Below are 23014 nucleotides of genomic sequence, written 5' to 3' on the forward strand. Positions count from 1 at the left end.
AGCGAGGCCGCCGGGGGTCCCCCGCACCTACTCGGCGGCCGGAGGGAGCCCGACCCGGCGTCGCGGTCCGCAGTGGCTTCCCCCAAGGGTGTGTCGCTCGTGAGGGCAACGAAAAGGCCAGCGAGGGTTCTTGTTTCGCGGGTAAAGGTTGTGGTCGTCCGCAGGAGAGGGCCAGCGCGGGTTTGCGGGCCCGGCGGGCGGGCCCGGGGCGGAGCGCGCTCACGGTTAATCGGGAGGACCGAGTCGCAGCCCTCCGCCGGCGCCTCGCTGTGGCGCCCGGAGCGAGCGTGTGCTTTCGCGGCGGGAGCGCGGCGGTTCGCGGCGGATCGCAGGGAGCCCGCAGCCTAGGTGTGAACAGCTGTTGCGGTGAGACCGAACCGTCTCGAGTGGCACCTGGCCCCGTGTTTAAAGAGCCGTTTGCCTCTTAACGTGCAGTGCGAGGAAGCGGGCGGTTTACCGGCCGGGTTTTCCAGTGCAGCGCCCTGCCTGGGGGAGAAGATGCGTTTATTCATTAAAATTGGCTACTGAATATAATTAGGTAAAAAAAATACATATATACCGCTGAATAGTGACACGTCTCACTCTTAAGAAAATAAAATAAAATAACGGTGATACCAAGGAGCTCCTAGTTTAAACAGCTGCAATGTCCATGGTACAGGAATCATAGGGATAACTATTTGCAGTGCTTGCTGTGTGTCAGACAGGACGCCGAGCGTTTGAATACTTCTGTTTAATTCTTGTAGCCACCCTGGGAGGTAGGTACCCTTTCCATTTTCCAGATAAGGAAACCGAGCACAGAGAGTCTGCGTTCACTTGTTGAAGGTCAGACAGCTAGCAGGGGGTGGGCTGGGGTCTGAGCCTCATCCGCCTCACTGCAGTGTTCTTGCTTCTTTTACCGGTCCACCCGTGTTTTAGGGGGGGGTGTGTGTGTGTGGGGGTGTGTGTGTGTGTGTGTGTGTGTGTGTGTGTGTTTGATTTGGTTTGTAGCCTGGGCCGATTTCTCCCAGGCGTAATTTTCCTGGCTATGCTCAAGAGCCTTCTACGAACTTCTCTTTAGTTTTGAAGGAGTTTAATGAGAAAAATCTTTGCTCATTACAGATTATAGTGGAGAGTAAGTCAGGCTTGGACTTGGGCCCTCCCCACCACCAATGCAGTTTGATTTGAAATAGAGTTGGGTTTCTTTGGTTGTGTGTGTGCGTTTCGTTACTATTCTTCATTATCTGTGTTTCGATCCCATTTTAGTGAGTTCACTTTGTCTTTGCAATATATTAGGACAGTGGTGCCGAAGGGAAATGAACGGGTTTTCGTTGACTGTTAACATCTTACTGGATGTAGGAAAGGCACTGGAGAGAGACTGAAATAAAAAGGAATGAAGAGATTTTAGGCATGTTGTTCAGAGCAAATTGAGTTACTTACTGTGAAGGATAAAGAGTCTCCAGGGTTCCTGTGAACATCAGAAGGGAAGTCCTTGCTTCCCAAGAGGAAAGAGGTTGGATACTAGAATCTCCCAAATCTCTTAGCCTTAACAGGATATAGGAGTTTATATACTCAACATTCTTATAGCAAAGGTATATTGAGTGCCTTCCATGGCCAGGCACTGTTCTACTCACTGGGGAAGAGGAGTGGGGAAAAATATCTTTGTGTTCATGGAGCTAACTTTCCACTGGAGGAATGTGAGAATGGGTAAAATAAAATAATTGAAAAATTTAAGTATATCCAGTCAGATGGTAACTGTTGCTAAGAAGAAAAATAAAGCAGCTAAGGGAGATAAGAACCAGAGAAGAAACAGATGCATTTTTTAAATAAGGAACAGCGTCATGGAGAAGATTCTTGAACAAAACTGGAGAGGGTGAGGGCCAGCCATGGGGCTATCTGGGGGAATAATAGTATACCGGGCAGGTGCAGAAGGCCAGAAACTGCCAGTCCTACTGGAGGACCCGCAAGGAGGCCAGCAGGTTTCAGCAGATTAAGGGAGGGCAGAGGGTCTGAGAGCTGACTGGTTCTGAGTGAAGAGGGGAGTGGGTGGAAGATTTTGAGCAGAGGAATTGGGGGATCTGACTTAACGTTTTTAAAGAGTTGCTCTGGCTGCTTTGTTCAGATCAGCTGTGGAGACAAGGATGAAAGAGGGGAGACTGGTTAGGAAGCGTTTTAGGAATCCAAGTGAAAGGTGATGGGAGTCCCTGCCTACTTGTGATCTCTGTCTGTCAAATAAATAAATAAAATCTTAAAAAAAAAAAAAAAAGAAAAAGAAAGGTGATGGGAGCTTAGACCATCTGGTAGCTGCCAGGATTTCCTGATGTATTGGATGTGGAGTATAGGGGTAAAAGAATGAAGCCTAATTCTAAGGCCTTTCCAGCTGTTGGAAGGATGGATTTGCTGTTTATAGAGATGGGGAAGATTTAAGGGTGGAGAGTTAAGGAGAGGTGGGTGAAGTGGGAATTAAGAGTTAGTTTTATATGTGTTAGGTTTGAGATGCCTGTTCACATGGAGTTATATGAGGCTGGAGTTGATGGGAAAGATTGCAACCTGAAATAGAAATTTGGGAGTCATTAACAAGTAGATAGTATTTAAAACCATGAGATTGTATGAAATCTGGTCTAAAGAACAGAGGATTGAGCTCTGGGCTTTCCACATACAGTGGTTGGAGAGATTAAGAACCTCAAAGACTGAGAAGGAAAAAAAGCCCTTTAAAGGTAGGAATATGGAGTGCTGGAAACCAAGTGAAGAGAGTGTTTCAGGAAGGAGAAAGTGATCATCTGTGTCTCCTCCTCAGTTGACAAGTCATGTAAGATGAGGACTGTGAAATGGCCATTGGATTTAGCAATGTGAAGGTCTTTGGTGACTGCGTAGGAGTACTTTCAGGAGAATTGGGGGGGAGAAAACCTGGGCTAAAACCTGGTTTTACAGAGAGAATAGGAGAGGAATTGGAGCTATAGACAACTCTTTAGGAAAAGTTAGTTGTAAATTTTTCATACATAAATTATTTGAAAGCACTGAAGTCATTTTCATAGTGACTAATTTTATTTCCAGCTTCACCCACTTAGCAGCTAGACTTGGATTATTTTATCAATAACTGTTGGAAGTAAATAACTATGCTACTACTACCGATAATAGTAATGTATTATTAACCTTCAAAACCAATACACCAGGAAGCTTGTCCTTTTGATATAACACATTTCAGGACTCATGAAAGTGCTTCAGTGACATGCGTTCTTTTACCACTTTGTTCTTACCTTAGGTTAAAAAACTAACTTACAAGTGTTACAGCTGTGTATTTAAAAACAAAAATACATGGATCCAGAAATTGAGAACTAGGATTTATTTTGAAGTGTGCTATCTCAGTAGTAGTAAGAACTGACTGTGCCGATATACATCATTTCTGTTTTAAGAATTAATTTATAAGTAACAAAGCAACGCTTGTCTTCTGTTACTTACAAAGTGTGAAGACTAATACTTCTTTGCAAATAAATAATAATATAAGACAGCATGGTTTAAAAAGGGAGTAAATGTAAAACAAAACAAAACCAGACTGTGGTTTTTATTTGAAGACATGAATTTAGGTTCTTGTGTTTGCTCTGAGTAAGTTAATGCCCACATACAAATACAAAGTAATCAGTGGGTTACCCAGCATATGGTATATTTACATCATCTTAGCTGTGGGTGTAAGCTCTTTCCCTGATCTTGTTGTATACTGTTTCCGTAGTAGCTACAGCCATTTGTTACATTGTAAAGATTTAGAGTGATCAAAATATTTCAAAGTTCAGTGTTATGACCACTGATTTTTTTAATCCATCAATCTTATCTGTAAGATGCAGGTCCTTCAATCTATTTTTTCAGCTGAGGCAAGTATTTTCTTAAGTTTGTGCCTTTTGTTTTGTTTTTTCATTTTTCATGTTTTCATGTTTCATTTATCATGTTTCATTTTTCATGTTTTCATTTTCATTTTTCCTGTGGGAATTTTTCATGGGTTGGCTCTGGTTTCTAGTTGTGTTAATCATGTCACAAATCTTTAAGTTTTTTCTTTTCTTTTCCATCACTTCTTAAAGAGGCCTTTCTGTCCCCGATTTGATTTTCTGCAATATTTGTTCTGTTTCTTACTGCTCACAATTTGGATTTACTTTTTTTTAATGTTTTTATTTAACTTAGAGTTTTGTTTTATCCCAATCTCCTTCTAGTATTTTTCCTCTCACCCTGAGTTCTTGTTTTTTTGCATATTCCTAAAGCACATTTTTTACCCTGGATTTTTTCAATTTATTATTTTAAGTAATTTTCAGTGGTATGGTTTTCTTCATGTAAAGCTGGTGAATCTCTTCTGGTGCAAAATTTTTCATTGATCCATGTTGATTTTGTTTTGTTATTCATCCTTTTAAAAATGAAAAAACTTGAGATTGTCACTATACTATTGAATTGTCATGCCAAATTTGCTTAATACCATTTTACTAAAGACTTTTTCTAGATTTCTTACAAGGAAAATAATTAGAGAATTGGATTGTGTGTAGGCATTCCATAAAGCACTCTGTTGTAGTGTGGACGAAGGATTTACCTATTTAAAATAATTTTTGCTATTAAAACTTGTGTTTATAGTTAAGTCTTTGTAATAAAGTCCTTTTTTTATGAACCAGTTAGTAGACATAAGAATGATCAGCTTAACTTAAACTTTATATATAAAAATAAAATCAGGGGCATCTGGGTGACTCAGTGGGTTAGAGCCTTTGGCTTGGGTCATGATCCCAGGGTTCTGGGATGGAGTCCCACATCGGGCTGTCTGCTCAGCGGGGAGCCTGCTTCCTCCTCCCTCTCCGTCTGCCTCTCTGCCTCCTTGTGATCTCTGTCTGTCAAATAAATAAATTTAATTAATTAATTAATTAAATCTTTAAAAAAAATCAGTGGAAAAGGAACAGCTAATTTCCAGATTAAAAGGATGCTTGTCCTTTTTCTTCCAGCTTTACTGAGGTATTAGTGACAAATAAAATTGTATATATTTAGGTTGCACAACGTAATTTTTTAAGGGGTACAACGTGATGATTTAGTATTCTTTTACACTATGAAATATTTACCACAATCAGGTCAATTAGCATATCCATTATCTCACATAGTTAGCTTTTTGTATGTGTGTTTAAACAACTAAGATCTACTCAGCAAATTTCAAGTATATAATACAGTATTACTATAATCACTATACTGTACATTAGAACTTCAGAGCTTAGTCATCTTCTAACTGAAAGTTTATGCATTTTGACCACTATCTTTTCCTCCACCCTTCAGTCCCAAACAACCACCATTCTATTTTCTGGTTCTATGAGTTAGGCTTTTTGAAGTTCCACATATAAATAAGATCATACAGTATTTATTTTTCTGTGTCTGGCATATTTCACTTAGCATAATGTGCTCCTTGTTTAAGTATGGTATTGTAAATAGCAGGATTTCCTCCTTTTTTATATCTGAATAGTCTTCTATTATATGTGTGTGTGTGTGTGTGTGTGTGTGTGTGTGTGTGTGTGTATCTGTATACACACACACCCCACATCTTCATCTTCTGCATTATTTAGCTGTTGACTGACACTTAGGTTATTTATAAATTTTGGCTATTGTGAATATTGCTGCAATGAACATGCGGGTATCTCTTTGAGAGAGTGATTTTATTTCCTTTGGTTGCATACCCAGAATTATGAACTTGTTCTTATTTTATAGCTAAGTTTTTCTGAAGCTTCTCTTCGATCACTAAGACTGTTAGCAATTCCTCCAAGGCAGTGTTTAGAAACCTTAAATATTTATTATCTTTATGGCCAGTAATTATTAAAGAAACAAAACAATTCTAAGACCAAAACATGTCCAGTAAATAGTAGAAATATACCCATTTTATTAAAAAGTGGACAATTTGTTGCCTCTAGCTCTTTCATGTCACCATAAACACATATTTACAAAAAAAATAGTGATATTTGTATGTATTTGATAAGCTATCCAGTAAGTAGACTTATTTTCCCCCTGGAAGTTTTTGCCTCTTAATCTCTTTCACCTACTTTGCCTATTTTTTAATCAGATGTTTATTTCATGTTGAGTTCTGTAACTTCTCTATATATTCTAGATATTAACCCTTTATTGGATATACCATTGCAGATCTCCTCTCCCATTCAGTAGATTGCCTTTTGTTTTTTTGATGGTTTCTTGTGAAAAAGCTTATTTGGTATAACCCCAATAGTTTATTTTTGTTTTTGTTTCCCTTACCTGAGGAGACATATCCATAAATATGTTGCTAAGCACTAAAAAGTACTTTCCACAAATTTCTGAATATAATCACTTAAAAGATATGTGCATGATATTATTTAGGAATGGTAGCAAGTCAGTCAGAACTGCAAGAACATAGTTTACTTAGCTACCTTTTCCACATTGGGTCTTTATAAGAGTAGATACTTCGTTGTATTACTTTCTAAAACAAATGTATTAAAATTAGCCAAATAACCTATGTATTTTCTCTTACTAATTACATTGTCTTTTTTTCCTTTAACCTAAGTTTAATTTTTTTTTTTTAAAGTAGGCTTCATACCCATTGTGGAGACCAATGTGGGGCTTGAATTCAGAGCCTTAAGATCAAGAGTCAGATGCTTATCTGATTGAGTGACCCAGACGCTCTATCCTAAGTTTACTTTTAAAATAAAATGTCCTGAGTGTGACGTTGTTGGAAGAAGTTAGACATTTGTAACTTTGGTGGCATTTTTAGCCCTAAAGTCAAGTTAGTCATTTTTTTCCCCACTTCCCAACTGGCACTGCTTCTTTCATTTAAATCTTTATCTCACCCTTCCCCATCTTTTGACTGTATTTTGCCTGTTGACTATTATATTTATTTTTTCTTGAAAACAAAAACTGGTATTGCCTAAAAAAAGGGTTTTCCCACAGTGAGCTTATTTTTATCTCACTTGTTTATTCAAGGTATCTTTTCAACTTGTTCTCTGGGTTATCTCCGTGGTCAGTTCCTAGAATTTACCACAGCTCTCAGCATCCAGTTCCTTGTGCTATTTGTTCCACTTAAGTGTGGGATTTCTTAGGCCTTAATTCATCTCATTCTTGAAGCGATAGATATCTTTACACCCCACCCTTCCTTTGACCTTTGTCTTTTAATGAAACATGTAACAAAAACAGTATTTTTACTGTATTTCTTTACAGTATTTCTTAGAAAGCAGTTATAGGTGCATATAACAGTAGGTTAGATACTAAGTAGTAATGATCACTCGAGGTTCTGTGTTAAACATTTGGCTCTAAGTAACAGAAAACCTAACTTAAACTGGCTTAATAAAAAAATGGAACTTCACTGATGCCTGTATTTCAAAATTCCAGAGTTAATATGTGCTTCAGATGAGGTTTAATCGAGGCTTGACTCCATTTTTCTCTCTGTGTGCTTCCTATATGTGTGTGCACACATGCATATGTGTGTGTGTGTGTGCACATGTGTATAAAATATATGTCAAAATGACAAACAATTTTTTGGTATTATTTACACACACCGTATTTTTAGGAAAAAAAGAGAATGTATCACTCCAGCATTCCAAGCAGAGACTTATTGGACTGGTCACATGTTTATCTCTCAATAAACTACTACAGCTAGGGGAATATAAATATTAAATGGCTTAATATAATCAGGTCTGACCCCTTTAAGGCATGTGAGCAGTGAAGAGTTATACTGTTGGGTACTCTGGTGCAGAAAAACGTAGGAATAGATACTAGGTTGGCAGCCAGTGTGTCCACTACAGTGGCAGTAGCCTTCTGAGGATAGAAAAACACATATAGTTGGTTTAGATCAAAATGGTACATTAAGTTCACATTTCAGTACATGACAGTAATTAATCATATATAAAAAGAAGGAACCAGAAAAGTGTAGTGAGAACAGGACATGAATTAAACATCTCTATGGAGTAGAAGCACAGTTTGATGAGTGGAGCTGCAGCAGTTCTGGAAGTGGGTAGTGGTGGGCAAATATTTGGCTCCTGCTGGGTGATGAGGATTACAAGTGCTTATTCCACACAGGACAGGAGTGGAATAAGATTATGGCTTAAAGTCAAGGCTTTGGTAGAAATTCCCTAAGCAGGAAAGGAGTCCAAATAAAACTGTTCTTGAGTGCTGTTGGAATCAGATGGCTTAAAGAAGCTGGACCTAGCAGGGCAGAAGGACATGTCAGTCTCACAGCCAGGAACTGAACTGGGCTTTGGCTCAGTGACTAAATCTGTAATAGCCCCATTATCACTGAGAGACAAGAGCTTAACTTACATTCTATAAGACCTGGTTCTGGACTACATTCCCAGGTGGCAAAGTGGAGGCAGCTATCAGAAGGAGTGAACATAGGGGAGAAGGAATGAAGAACAAAAAACAAACAAAACTTTCTCCCAAAAGAAGCTTGCAGCACAAATTCTGAAAGGAATGAAGAAGATGCTAAGTGCACAAATTCTGAAAGGAATGAAGAAGATGCTAAGTGCTAAGAAGAACTCATCCAACAATATTAACACTGGAACACAGATTCAGTCCTGACAAAAAATTTTAGGAAACCATCCAACAAAGATTTTTAATTAAGTGTCTATATGCTCAAAGAGAAAAAGGACTCACATTTATTAAAAATGAAGAGTAAATTATGAAATGGAAAATAAAGTGGATATGAAGAATTAATTAGAAAAGAAAAATTATAGTAGTTGAGGTTTTTTTTTTAAGGTGTAATAAAATTTTAGATTCAAAGTAGCCTGAGCATAAGTAAATTAGAAGATGGAGCTGAGACACTGCACTTAGCATGTAGCACAGAAAAACTTTTTTTAAAGGATATGTTGATCATTGAGTTTCCAACATATATCAAATAGGAAGATATTGTTGAAAAGCACTATTTGAAGAGAATTTGCCAGAATGCAAGAAAGGCATGAGTACTTAGATTATAAATCCATTCTGAATTCCAAGCAGGATAAGTAAATTCTCCTGAATAGATCCCAGTAAAGTGTAGAACATTGTAGAACATTAAGGATAAAGTGAAAAATTTTAAGCCAAACAAAGAAAAAGACATTCCTACACAAGAACAACAGTTAGACTGAAACAGACTTCTCCTGGCAATAATAAATGCCTGGAAGCATCAGGGCGAAAGCTTCAAGATACTGAGGGAAAGTGACTGGCAACTACAACCTCACGATCACCTGAACTTTTATTCAAGAATTAAGTCAAATCGGGACGCCTGGGTGGCTCAGTTGGTTAAGCAGCTGCCTTCAGCTCAGGTCATCATCCCAGAGTCATGGGATCGAGTCCCACATCGGGCTCCTTGCTCCGCAGGGAGCCTGCTTCTCCCTCTGACTCGGCCTGCCACTCTGTCTGCCTGTGCTCGCTCTCGCTCACTCTCTCTCTGACAAATAAATAAATAAAATCTTTAAAAAAAAAGAGAATTTAAAAAATTAAAAAAAAAAAAAGAATCAAGTCAAATTAAGTCATCTGTACATTTGCAAAGACTGAAAGAAGCTACTTCTTACATATCCTCACTAAAAGAAGTAGAGAGGTGAACTTCAGCCAGAAGAGTGAATCCCGAGGGGAGGCATGGGATTTTTTGAAAAAGAGTGATCTGATTGATAAAATGTTAATAAATTTAGTTGACTTTAAGTTTTAGGGGTTTGGGAGAGGAATTTTTTAAAGGGAAAGCTAAAACTCAGACAGAAATCTTGGAGCCATGTATGGTGGTTAGTGCATTCTGGTCATTGTGTTCAGAATAAAATTCCAGGTAATTTTAGACTTCAAGAAACATTATTAACATGTATATTAAAATTTTTAAATAACTCGGAAAAAAAAGAAATAGAGAAAAAAGATAAACAGAAAACAAAATAGATGATAAACAGAAAACACACAAAATAGGTGGAAATCAATCCAAATAGGTTGGAAATCACAGAAAATATAAGTTGATTAAATTCACCTGTGGGGGGACGCCTGGGTGGCTCAGTGGGTTAGAGCCTCTGCCTTCGGCTCAGGTCATGATCCCAAGGTCCTGGGATGGAGCCCTGCATTGGGCTTTCTGCTCAGCAGGGAGTCTGGTTCCCTTCCTCGCTCTCTGCCTGCTTGTGAACTCTGTCAAATAAGTAAAAATCTATTAAAAAAATAAATTCACCTATGGGGAAAAAATCTTCAGAACTGTTTAAATGCAATCTAGTTTCCTGTTTACCAGACATATACCTAAACCAAAGCTATACATAAAGGTTGAAGCAGAAAAATATCCCCTCAAAGTTATAACCATAGAAAGATACTACAATAATGTTAATATCATTAATGTCAAATGTTGAGGCAAGAAACATTAATAGGAATAAAGAAGCACACTAATAAAAGAAACAGTCTTCTGGGAAGATAGAGCAGTGATCCATGTACCTAAACATAGTCCCAAAATGTAACCCCAAATTACATGGGATTATAAGAAAAATCGATAAATTCACCATCATGGGGAAAAACTGTTAACACTACTTTCAGAAACCAATATATCAGATGGCAAAAAATTGGAAAAATAGAGAATATTTCCACAACAAAATTAACAAGATTGATCAAATGTATGTATATGAAGAGTAGAATCCTGTCTTCAACTAATGCTTCATACATTCATTTCAGATACACATGGTGCATTAACCAAAAGAAAGTCTAAATTTTAAAAAATTCTTGCCCCAAAGACCATTTTCTTTTACCACAATGCAAATAAATTAGAAATGAACAAAAAGATTTTCAGATCCCATGTATGGGTATTTAAAATGCATTTCTATATAATTAATAGGTTTAAAAGAGGACATCACAGAAATTATATAATATTTAAACAACAGTGTGAAATACCAATGGGGTCCAGTTGACACATTAATGTAAATTTATAGATTTTTTTTCTTTCTTTTCCTAAAACAATTATATAGATTTAAATAAATTTGTTAAAAGGTAAGATTAAAAGTGAGTTAAGGATACAAATCAAGAAGGTAAAAAAAAAAACACACATATAAAACTTAAAATAGAAGAAATTAAAAAGAAAAACCAGAAGCAGTAAAACAGGAGAACTGGTTCTTTTTTTTCCCCTCCAGATTATTTATTTGAGAGAGAGCAAATGCACACATGCAGGGGGAGGGGCAAAGGGAAAGGGAGAGATAGAACCCTCAAGCAGATTCCCCACTGAACTTGGAGCTAGATGGGGATGTGGGCTCAATGCCAGGGCTCTGAGATCCTGACCTGAGCCGAAATCAAGAGTTGGCTGCTTAACCGACTGAGCTACCCAGGCGCACCAGTTGAAAAACTAAATATACAAACTTTTACCAATAATGATCTAGGAAAGAAAAACAAAACAAGAAAAAGCACAAATAAACAGCATCGGAAACAAAAAAGGAAACTATGCAGATATAATAGAGATTTTTCAGTCAGGAGCGTGTGTAATGTATAACTTTACGCCAATAAATTGGAAAACTAAAAAGTTTAAAATAATAACATCTGTGGGTCAGAGATTTCAAAGAGGCTTAGCTGAGTGGTTCAGGCTCAGTGTATTTCAATCAAGATTTCAGCCAGGACTAGCCATCTGAAGGCTTGGCTGGATCTTTTCCAAGGTGGCTCACTCACAAGTCTATTGGCAAAAAGCTTCAGTTCCGTGCTGTTTACTGGCGGTACTTCATCACAGAAACGTCTATAGTACTGCTTGGGTGTCCTTATGACATGGCAGCTGGCTTGTTTCAGAGTGAGTAATCTGTGACACAGTAAGAGGGAGGCTGCATTGTCTAATTTATGACCTGTCTTACAAGCCACTTCTACCATGTCCTGTTTGTTAGTGGTGAATTAGTAAGCCTATACTGGGGGGAGTGGGTGGTGGTGGTGCATAATTTAACTTGACCTCTTGAAGAAAGGTGTAGTGAATTTTCAGGCATGTTTTCAAACCAGCGCCCTGTACTTAATGTAAGTGATATGGCAATACATAGAAAATTCAAGAGAACCTGTAGATGTATTAATAGAATTAGTAAGAACGCAGCAGGGTTGCTGATGTGAGTCAGCACATATGCATCAGTTTCGTTCTTTGTACTGGTAATAACCAAAGTAAAACTGTAGTAAAAAGAGACCTCAATCACAGCAGAAAGAACAATGGGTTTTTAAAAAAATAAAATGTATAAAAGATATACAAGACCTTCATGGGGAAGATTATAAAAATGTATTAAAAAGATAGCAAAGAATATCCAGAGAGTTCACGTTCAAGGGTATGACTTTGTGTAGTAAATAAAATTTCCAATAGGCTTTCTGTGGTACATGTCAAAATAATCCTGACCCTCAGATGGGATAGAAGATTGCAAATAATTGTTATAATGATTATGAAGAACAACATTGTGAGACTTGCCATAGAAGATATCAAGAACTAGTGATGATGATGACACTAAAGTTATTAAGACAGTGTGATATTGGCACATATATGTTCCACAGACTGTTAGAACAGAGTAGAGAGCCAGAAACATATATATAGAAGAAATTTGTTGTATATTAGAGCTACATTATCCAGTATTGTGGCTATTTAAATTTTAAATGTAAAGTGCCTAGCATTAATAGCTGCAGTAGTGGTTCTCAGCATTCTGGTGTTCTAGTATTAATGCTGTTTTTCGGTATTTGGGGTGATATATTGTGGGGTTTAGGGGCATTTAAAAAACTTTTTAAAGTATTTATGTCTTGGAACATACCAAGGGAATTATATGGAGAGCCAGGTAGCTAAAAACTTGAGATCCTTGGTCACTGATCACTTTTTCTCATATTAGTCACAATGACCTGGTCGGTCTCTGGGCAGTTAAAAATAATTTCTTGGGAAACTGATACAGGGATTTGCCAGCCCTACTCCCATTTCTGAAAAATTTCCTAGAACTCTGAGTACATAGACTTGAACTGAGCCAACTCATAGATCTGCCATTTTAACAGGAGAGGCTTTGTAGGGGCCAGGTCTCAGTCAGAAAGAATGTTGTTATAATTCATTGTCCTTTTCACTCAGAAATACTGTTCTATTGACGAAGCTATCAGGACTGCTGATTCAGCTCTGCCGTAGAATGCCGTAGAATACTGGCATTTCCCACTTTGTGCCCCACATTTTAGGTTCCTAACTGGCAGCTAGAAGAAAGCTCCAGCCAAAAAATACAACTTCTCCCTGTAATTCTTATTTTTATCCTTCTAAAATGGGCCGAAAAATTTAGGGGGGAAAATCCTTATTTTTCTTTTCTTTAACCTATAGTCATTTGTATGTCACCCCTTATTTTCTTTCTCTGGGTATCAGAGGACGCCTCCCCAGAATAGGTTGCCCCGCAGTCTAAAAGGGGGCAGCAGGCAAGGAAACAAAGGCTCTCCTTAAAGTCTCAGACATCTGTTCTTCATCCTTTACTCGCTTTCTACCAAAGGTCTTATCCTTAATTCTTAGGGAATTAAGGAAAAAGAGGAAATGTCTCACACCCCCCAATGGTGGTCCTTTTGTCACTGTTCATAACCATGCCATTTTTAGAGGCTGTTTGGCTTAGTTGGTTCCTTAGTCCTCTCTTCAGTCATTTTTTTCATTGTATATCCTTATTTACTAGGGTCCCCAGAGGTTCAAATAAGTGAGGCAGGACACGAGTCTAATAATGACATGTCAGGAGTTCTTGAATTTTAAGTGTCTTCATAGGCGACATCACTGTAAGCAGTATAGAGCCCTCGACCACAGTGGTTCATATAGCTTTACATGCAATCAGAGCACACACCTCAAAGAAGTCTGCTAGATCATTTGTGGGCTTGTATAGCCTAGGGAGGTCCCTTGTCCACCCTATGTCACTATGTGAAGGATGCCATACATGCTAGCATCCATCTGGTGCACAACTGAAAGCATTAGGTGGGGACAAATTACAATAAAACTGTGACACACTTATGTTAAAAATGATGTACCTTATATTTCCACCGTGAATCATGAATGGAGCTAGAATCTTGAGGGTAAGGGGTAGTTTGCTTGTCAAGTAGCATGTTAACGGCCTTTCTGATTCTCAGTATCCTTAAATGTAAAATAAGGAGATTGAGTTGAATAATCCTGAATGGACTTCCTGGCTGTAAAAACTTCATAGAAGTATTCAAGGTTCTCCTTAAAACAGAGTCTTGTGCCATCAGATTGCTTGAGGTGAATCTAGTTTACATTTTGTGAACTATTTAGAAAATGAGTAATTTACAAAAGTTGTAGTTCCTGTATTTTTAAATAACATCAAATAAATGAATAAGTCTTTTTTTTAGGGGGGGAAGGGCAGAGGGAGAGAGAATCTCAGTTTCACAACCCTGAAATCATGACCTGCGCAAAAATCAAGAGTTGGACGCTTCACTGAATGAGCCTCCTAGGCACTCCAGGAGTGTCATTTTTTTTAACACTTTAATTTTGTATAAATGAAGTCTGTTAGGGTGGGTTTAATGAGATTTAGATCTCTAAATAGTCCTGGAGTTATATTTATGCTATTAATATGCTTGGTAAACTTTTAAATTGAGGTATAATTGACATACAACATTATGTTAGGTAAACTTTTTTTTTTTTTTTTAAGGAAAATTGAGCTTTATCTCCACTCTGAATTTCACTAATTAAGAATTATAAGCGGGCGCCTGGGTGGCTCAGTGGGTTAAGCCTCGGCCTTTGGCTCGGGTCATGGTCTCAGGGTCCTGGGATCGAGTCCTGCATCGGGCTCTCCGCTCAGCGGGGAGCCTGTTTCTCTCTCTCTCTCTCTCTGCCTGCCTCTCTGTCTACGTGTGATCTCTCTGTGTCAAATAAATAAAATATTAAAAAAAAAAAAGAATTATAAGAGAATGAGGGCGCCTGGGTGGCTCAGTGGGTTAAGCTTCTGCCTCCGGCTCAGGCCATGACCTCAGGGTCCTGGGATCAAGTTCCACATCAGGCTCTCTGCTTAGCAGTGATCCTTCTTCCCTCTCTCTCTCTCTTTGCCTGCCTCTATGTCTACTTGTGATCTCTCTCTGTCAAATAAATAAAATCTTTAAAAAAAAAAAAAAGAATTATTGAGAATAATAATAATAGCAAGTAACTGTGAAATAAAACGGGAACGCCTGGCTAGTTCATTCAGTAGAGCATTAGTCTCTTGATATCAGGATCGTGAGTTTGAGCCCCACATTGGGTGTAGATATCTAAAACAAATAAGTAAGTAAACTTTAAAAACAAAAACAAAACAAACAAAAAAGAAATGAACAAAAACTTCAAAGTTCTTCCTCTTGCTGTATTCTGGTTGTAGATGCTGAAGTTGTACTTGAAGCCCAGGTAGGCCACAAGGTGGCACCATTAGGTCACAGATAAGGTGTTGTTGCAAAAAAACAAAAACAAAAAGAACCCTGATTTTTTAAAAAATCACTTCATTACAAAAATAATTCATATGCATGAAAGACTTCAGATTGACATTCCAGTGCTTATTTAATATCTTTATTATATAATTACAAACTGTAAACTGAAGACTTCTATGGGGGCAAGTCATTTGCTAAGAGTATTAAACATTCTGAAATTACACGGTAAAGATTTTGGAAAATACTGATAGGTATTAGAATAAAATAAAATATCCACGGTACCAGTACTCCATTTGTGAACAATTAATTTTTATTTTACGCCAATATTTCTCCAAAAGTTGAACTGAACTAAATTTTAATGCAAGAATATAAGTAAAGTAGTACAAACATTGGAGAAAATATATAACAGAAATCCTTGTTTGGTGTTTTTTGATTTTCTGATGGAGAAAGAAAATTTTACACAAGTGTTTTCTCACTATCCCAATGAGTAAGAAATCCATGAGAATAATGACTCCAGGAATTTAGTCACTTCCTATAAAGTAGAAAATATTCCCAAATATTTTGTTGTTATTTTCTCACACTTAGAAAAGATTATTTTGAGAAGATTGCAAAGAGTTAATTCAGAATATATGACTGAATGTTTCCTGTAAACATGGACCAATGTTTCCTGTGAAGTAAGAAACATTTCCAGATATTTATATTGTTTTCCTGCAGTTTGAAAAATTTACTTTGAATGAAATGATTATAAGGAGTTAATTCAGAATATGTGGGCTAGACTAATGTTTCCCTTTACGTAATCTTTGATGAAAAGTTTCCTAAACTAATTCATTATATGAAAAAGAATTTTATGAAAGCAAACTTAGTGCCATTTGTTTTTTGCCCATAAAATGAGGATAATTGATCATACTTATCTTTTATATAAGACTTATCTAAAGGTTAAATCAATCATTCCAGGAAAAACAATAAGTGCCTGGAATATAATAACTTAGTAAATGTTAAATATTATGTATCTCATGTTGCTAAACAGTTGTTGCATAGTAATAGCAGACATATAAACAAATTCTTGTTTCTTTTTTCATTAAGCTTTCTTTCCTAAGAGTGTTTACTAAGTAGTACCTGATTAGCCTACTTTCAATTATTCTATGAACTTAAACATAATGAACTGGCTTTTAGTAGCATCCTATAATTCACACATTTCAATTAACCTCACATTTATTGTTTTAATAAAGTTTTAATTAAGCAATTGAAAGCTTGGCATTGAAGAAATCACAACGTTAAGAATTTTAAACAAATCAAGTTAGACTTGGAAATATCACAAAATCAATGTAAAGTAAAAATATATCTGTAGGAGATCCAGATCTATCTAAAAATTATTCTTTTTGAACTTCTGTTAATTATTTTTGAGACTTGAAAGTAAAATTTGGAGGGTTCTATTTATGAACTTCCTCCTTCAAATGGTCTTCATGGTGCTAGAATATCCTGAAAGGATAATATTCTCAATTCTTTTTCAATTTACTTTCATGTTATCAAAAAGGGGCCTACCTTTTTTCTTTTTTAAGAACTCCAAACAAATATCCACATATTTTGCCTTTATTTTGGACAGATAAGTCCAAGGTTAAGAATTGGGATTCTAGCCATACAATCTGTGAGAATTTATTTCCCAGACCCTTCTAAGACAGTCATCCAAAAATCGATAAATAGGGGTTCTAAAAGGGATTCAGATTAAAGTGAACTATAGTTTAACATGAACCATACACCAGAATCTTTGAAGTTTTTATTGTGAACAAAGCAAGCATTACATCAGGATTGCTGTCAAAGTAAAATTGTTTGCCATAAAGAAATAAGACCAGGGCCACCCCCGTGACTCAGTTGATTGAACATCCATCCAACTCTTGGTTTCAGCTCAGATCATGATCTCAGGGTTGTGGGATCAAGCTCCAAGTGGGGCTCTGGTCTCAGCAGGGAGTCTGCTTAAGATTTCTTTGACTCCCTCTGTCCTCCCCCTGCCCCCCACCACATTCTCTCTCAAATAAATAAATAAATCTTTAAAAAAGAAAAAGAAACTAATTCCACATTGTAGCTGGATCCATTTGTGTCACATCTGTTAAATGCATTGCCTGGGAATCCATTACGATAGATTCCATTACGAAAATTATGAGAACCTATCATGATAGTACTAAAAATACTATTTAAAGGTCTCTTAGACTATGTTTTGTTTGTTTTTTAAGATTTACTTATTTTAGAGAGAGAGAGTGAGCAGGGGGAGGGGCAGAGAGAGGGGGAGATAAGCAGACTTCCTGCTGAACAGAGAACCCCACATAGGGCTTGATCCCAGAACCCTGAGATCATGACTTGAGCCAAAACCAAGAGCCGGTCACTTAACCAACTGAGCTACCCAGGTGCCCCTCTCAGACTATGTTTTTATGAGCTTAAAATGTCAGTGAATTTAAATTTGGGTAATAGGAAAAATGCAAAGCAATTTTTTTAATGTGCTAAGGAATTTAATAAGGAAATTATGGAAAATTAGTATATTAAAGAATAACATCATTAAAATTATTTTTTGAAAACTGGTAATGTAGAAGGGTGTTCATGATACAGTAAGTAAAAAAGTTCAACATTTGCATTTATAGTATGAATTAAATATATATTCATATAGAGAAAAAAGGCTGGAGCGCCATAGCACCAAAATAGTAATAATAGTTATTTCTAGTTGGTAGGATTATGGGTAACTTTTATTTTCTTCTCTTTGTTCATATTTATTTTCTTAATAAATTCTAGGTTTGATCATAAAAAATGTTACCTTAAAATCTTCTTAAGATGGGGGTGCCTGGGTGGCTCGGTCAATTAAGCATCTGCCTCCAGCTCAGGTCATGATCCCAGAGTCCCCGGATTGAGCCCCTCATCAGGCTCCTTCCTTAATGCTGAGTCTGCTTCTCCAACTCTGCCTCTCAACCTGCTCGTGCTTTTTCTCTCTCTCTCTTTTTCTCAAATAAATAAATATTTTAAAAAATAAAATAAAATCTTTTTAAGATGAACTTAATTGAATGTGTAATCCACAAAGAATTACTGGATTCTCCTATGTCTAGATTTCAGAAAAAATGTGCCAGGCACTATGTAATATGCAAGGATACACAGACATCTCAGACCCATTTCTTGCATTTTAGAGACAAGGTCTGGCAGGAATTTTTGCAAACAGTTGTGAGCAAGCAACCGAGCTTTGTGTGACCCATTTCCTACTGATTATCTTGATAACTGCATAGAGGTGGCATATTAGAAATAGTGTAGACTAAATTTGAAGTCCGCTCTGCCACTTAATAGCAGTGCGGCATTAGACTCATTAACCTCTCTGAGCCTCAGAAATTATTAAGACCACTATGTTAAAGAAATATAGCCATTGAGGAAAAGCAGGCTGAAAAAATATATTATTAACATTTTGAGAAGGAATTGTTAAAATTTTGACGTGTGCAGAGCTAGATTTCTTTTAGATGTGGTTTTTTTCCCTTACCCTAGTACCTGTGGATCTGTACAGCACTTGGATTTTAAGAACAGTAATTCTAAAGTGCTAGCAGTTAAGATTTAATGACTTCATTGGAAGTTCTTATTTTATGGTTCTTTGAGGTTATTTTTGTATTTTGAAACAACTGTATCCTTTTAAAAGTTTAAGAATAACCACATGAAGTATAGAGAATCCAGATTTGGGTTTCCATTTACTGTATATCACTCTCAGTTTTAGTACTTTTCTAGGACATTAGAAAATGTAGGCAGTCCGATCTGATAATGCGTCTCTCCAGGTATGCCGTTTTCCCCTTGCATTTTGCTGAAGTGTCTGATGCTTTGATCTCTGATCAAAGTTGCTATGTAGGCATAATGTCAGTCCATGTGAACCAAGAATGTATCACTTAGTCTTGCCTTTCCCAGTGAAAAGCAAAATGAAAAATAAATCAATACATTATGTATGGTTGGTGATACTGGATATAGAAGATGAATTTAAAGTTAGGTTTAGTGAATGTATATTAAAATACAACAGGTTTTCTCCATTAGTTCTTACCCACCAAGAATACTATCTTAAGGTTATATAGATATGGCCCAGTATTGACATAAAAATATAAAAGAAAAAGAATATTAATTAGAACTATCAAGTCAGTGACTCACATGCTTCCTCTAAAATGCCCTTATTGTTTTGTCATTTGGATTGAGACATGCGCTGTGTAGCATTAAGAGTTCTTGTTACTGACATCTAGGTGACTGCTTCCCTCCAAGACATGACCCCCAGAGTCTGCCTTTTAACAATCCCAGGGAATTGGCCTCTGAACTAGTCACTGTCCTTCATGGACACTGTCCCTTAGGAACCGGGCTGTGGTGAACAAGGAGAGGATTTGGGGGGCTTGACTGTTCCCACAATTGACTGTTCTTGTGGGTTTTCCTCTTGCCAGGAATCTGTTATCAATTTCCTTTCTTGGAAGTCTTTACTCCCCACTAGAGGTCACCCCATTGCTAGATGATGCTCTGTTACCAGGGGATCAATGCTCAGTGTTCCATGCAGGCTATCTTCAGTACAGCAGAGAAGTAGCTCCCCAGAACTATCTATGCCCATCCTCAGGAAGTTAATAACTATTAATTTTTGAGTACTTAAGTCACACAACCGGGATTCAAACCCCAGCTCCAGATACATTCTGGGTGAGGGAGCCAAGCTCTTTTAACATCTTCTGACACTAGAGAAAGTGCCTGTTTAGATTATTATACACTCCTGGAAGTAGTCCCTCAGGAAAGTCAGACAGTATCTTAGCTCTCTCCCTCCTCCTCTTCTACCTTGAAAAGCAGTCTTCACTATGCTTAGATTTTATGTTCATTTACAGGGGAACAGACTCATCCGTCTGTGAATCTGGAAAGATAGTAGTTCAGTTTTCATACTCACACATTAATGTTTCTAACTCTACTTGTGGAATGGTTCTTACTGCACACTACCTTTGGTAAATACTAGGGTCTTTATTAACGCTTAATCCAACAAACTCTTCTGTAAATTACCTCTCGCTGTCCTGGTTGTGTGAGCCATCCAGGCAGATGATTCCCAAAGAACACCTTACTTTCTCTTTTCTTTTCTTTTCTTTTTTTTTTTTTTTTTTTGCATAGGGACAGTAGGCACCTTCAGATTTGACTTTTTTTTTTAAGATTTTGTTTGTTTATTTGAGAGAGAGAGAACACAAGTAGGGGGGATGGGCAGAAGAGAAGCAGACTCAGCAGCAGGGCCTGATCCCAAGACCCTGGGGCCAGGACCACAGCTGAAGGCAGACACTTAACTGACTAAGCCACTCAGGCACCCCATAAATTTTCATTTAGTCCAAATCTTTAAACCTCCATACCAGCAATTAAACTCCTGGCCATTTGTTCTAGAGAAATGAAGACGTCCGTTCACATAAAAACATATACCTGAATGTTTTAGAAGCTTAATCACACCTTCAAACTGGAGACAACCAGATGTCCTTCAAAGGGTGAATGGCAAAACAAGCTCTGGTGCATCCATAACCATGGAATACTACTCCATAAAAGAAAAGAATCACCCTATTGATACACACTACAACCTGAATGAATCTTCAGAGAATTATGTTGAGTGAGAAAAAAAAGCCAACCCCAAAAGGTTACATACTGTATGGTTCCATTTATATAACATTCTTGAAATGACAGAATTCTAGAAATGGAAGACAGGATAGTGGTTTCCAGGGGATAAGGTGTGGTGAGGGTGGAAGGGAAGTAGGTGTGACTGTAAAAGGGCAATATGAGAGAGCTCTGTGGTGATGGAAATGTTCTAGATCTTGATTATCAATGTCAGTATCCTAGTTGTGATATTAGAGTTTTGTGAGATATTAACATCGGGGGAAACTGGGTGAGAGTACAGAGGATCTCTTTGTACTATTTCTTTGAACTTCGTGTGAATCTACAATTATTTCAAAAAGTTTAATTAAAAAATCTTTAGTCCTCTTCATTCCTTGAACCATAGTTAATATGTGTTCTGAGTTTTACTTTCATAACTTCTTGAGAAGCTATTAATAGATTTCGAGTGATGAGGTTCTAAATGGGGTGTTAGACATTTTCTTGGCAGGTTTCAAGTATAATTAGGTCTAATGCATTTGTGTAATATTAAATTTGAAATCACATAAATCTGTAATTTGATCAAATGTATTTTCTTATGGGACTTGCCATCAAAAGAAAGTGGCAGAAGTATTGTCTTGTGAATTTAAAGAAACTTTCTTATGGCTTTTTAAAAAGTTTTTATTTAAATCCCAGTTAACTAACATAGTATAATATTAATTTCAGGTATATAATATAGCAATTCAACACTTCAACACCCAGTGCTCATCACAACAAGTACACTCCTTAATCCCCATCACCTACTTAGTCCATCCCCCCACCCACTCCCCTTATAGTCACCATCAGTTTAGGAACTTTCTTATGAATTTAACAGGTCATTTAAAGGGGTAACTATTTAATCTATAGTTCTGTCTCCAAATGAGAAGCAAAGTTTGTTCTTTTCATAATGTGAACCCCACTATCTTCAGAATAACATCCACAGCATTTTAACATTGAAAATCATGTATTAGAGGTAGGCTTTAGTCATGAAGATTCAGCCTCCAGTGGTCAGGATAAGAAAGTAAAGGTATTGTACTTTGGATGAACTCAGAATATTTGTGATTAGAAATTGATTAGAAAGTGATTAAGTGGCTGTAATTTGAAGTTTGTTTAAATTGGTACATATAATTTGTCAGCCCTCATCTTCTAGTCTTGCAGTGACAACCCTTTTGATACAACCTGATTTATGTATTTAAATGGAGCCTCATAAGATACCATTAATTATTTCTTGTACAAGTTTATTTAAAGGAATTTGATAATATTGAGCATGAATAACCAATAAAAACTTAATCTGAATCTCAGCCTGAGCCACAAATTCGAGATTTAGTCTTTATACCCTACCACTTAGCATAGTATCTGCCATATTTTGAGCACATAGTAAATGTTAGTTTCATGAATTTACACTGATGTTTTGTGGTCCCTGCTGCCTGTGCATGACCCTACTTCCACAATCCCTTTAAGGGGCAGACAGGGTACTTGAGATGTCTCTTAGTGCAGAGGGGAAATGTGAGGGGATCCCAGCAAGAGCATGAAGGTGGGACAGCAGCATGTTTCAGGAGGAGCATGGTCTGGCATGTGGAAAAGTCTGCAGATAGATTTGGGCCAATTTTTCTTTCACACTGAAGAGCAAAAGGGACAGAGGATCCATCTCATAGGGAGATTTAAGTATCAGCATTGAGGATGGATTAGAAATATTTCTCCTTAAATGTATCCTATTTGGTTTAAATATAAATATTGACTGTTTTTACTTACCCTCCATAGCATTTTATTTCTAGAAATGCTTTTGTGGACTACTGTGAGATCTAGCCACTATTTATAATATGAAAAATAGGTATTCTGAATTCCAGTGACTTAGAATGAATTTTCAGAGTCCAGATTGTCCTCTACTAGTGGCACATAATTTGATTCTTTTTCTTTTATCTTGTTGGCCATGCTTTCTAGTTTGGGGCAACAGAGCCACTCCTTAGGAGGCCTTCTGTTCTCCTTTTTCACTACTTTATTACTTGTCAGTTACTACTAGCCTCACAAATTGATGCTTTACCAATAGATTTTCTGGAGAATATCCACAGAGCCCACCAGCTTGTCTGTGTTTAATAGAACAGCTAGACTTATGTCA

The 23014-nt window shown here is 37.1% G+C and overlaps 1 long non-coding RNA gene across 2 annotated transcripts; it reads right to left on the reverse strand.

Annotated features, from left to right (window-relative positions):
• Nucleotides 1-943: 943 nt before the first annotated feature.
• On the reverse strand, nucleotides 944-14018 carry LOC309854506. 2 transcript variants are annotated; one of them, XR_014306262.1, is made up of 4 exons: nucleotides 13897-14018; nucleotides 9923-10074; nucleotides 1252-1354; nucleotides 944-1220 (listed from the first exon to the last, which is right to left on the reverse strand). It is a non-coding gene; the product is annotated as an uncharacterized lncRNA (long non-coding RNA). The 2 variants fall into 2 exon arrangements; XR_014306263.1 differs by lacking the exon at nucleotides 13897-14018 and having other exon boundaries at nucleotides 9923-12440.
• Nucleotides 14019-23014: the final 8996 nt, after the last annotated feature.

Source organism: Mustela nivalis (assembly GCF_964662115.1).
Source record: "Mustela nivalis genome assembly, chromosome: 2".
In the NCBI taxonomy this organism is placed as follows: Eukaryota; Metazoa; Chordata; class Mammalia; order Carnivora; family Mustelidae; genus Mustela; species Mustela nivalis.